This window comes from Berghia stephanieae, chromosome 13 (assembly GCF_034508935.2).
Source record: "Berghia stephanieae isolate SIO BIC M18660-M18661 chromosome 13, UCSD_Bste_1.3, whole genome shotgun sequence".
Lineage (NCBI taxonomy): Eukaryota > Metazoa > Mollusca > Gastropoda > Nudibranchia > Aeolidiidae > Berghia > Berghia stephanieae.
Genome location: NC_088372.1, coordinates 20,943,914 through 20,944,418, shown reverse-complemented (window position 1 = coordinate 20,944,418; position 505 = coordinate 20,943,914).

The following is a 505-nucleotide window of genomic DNA, read 5'->3' as shown; positions in this document are numbered from 1 at the left end:
AGCCATTTTGTTTTCACTTACAAGCAAAGACCTCTGAGCTACGCTACCCCCTTATAAAAGCCCATTTTATTTTACTTGCAAGCAAAGACCGTACTGCTGAGCTACGCTATTCCCTTATAAAAGCCCATTTGTTTTTACTTACAAGCAAAGATCGTACCGCTGAGCTACGCTATCCCCTTATAAAAGCCCATTTGTTTTTACTTACAAGCAAAGACCGTACCGCTGAGCTACGCTACCTCCTTATAAAAGCCCATTTGTTTTTACTTACAAGCAAAGACCGCTGAGCTACGCTATCAACTTATAAAAGCCCATTTGATTTTACTTACAAGCAAAGATCGTACTGCTGAGCTATGCTATCCCCTTATAAAAGCCCATTTGTTTTTACTTACAAGCAAAGACCTCTGAGCTACGCTACCTCCTTATAAAAGCCCATTTGTTTTTACTTACAAGCAAAGACCGTACCGCTGAGCTACGCTATCCCCTTATAAAAGCCCATTTGTTTTTA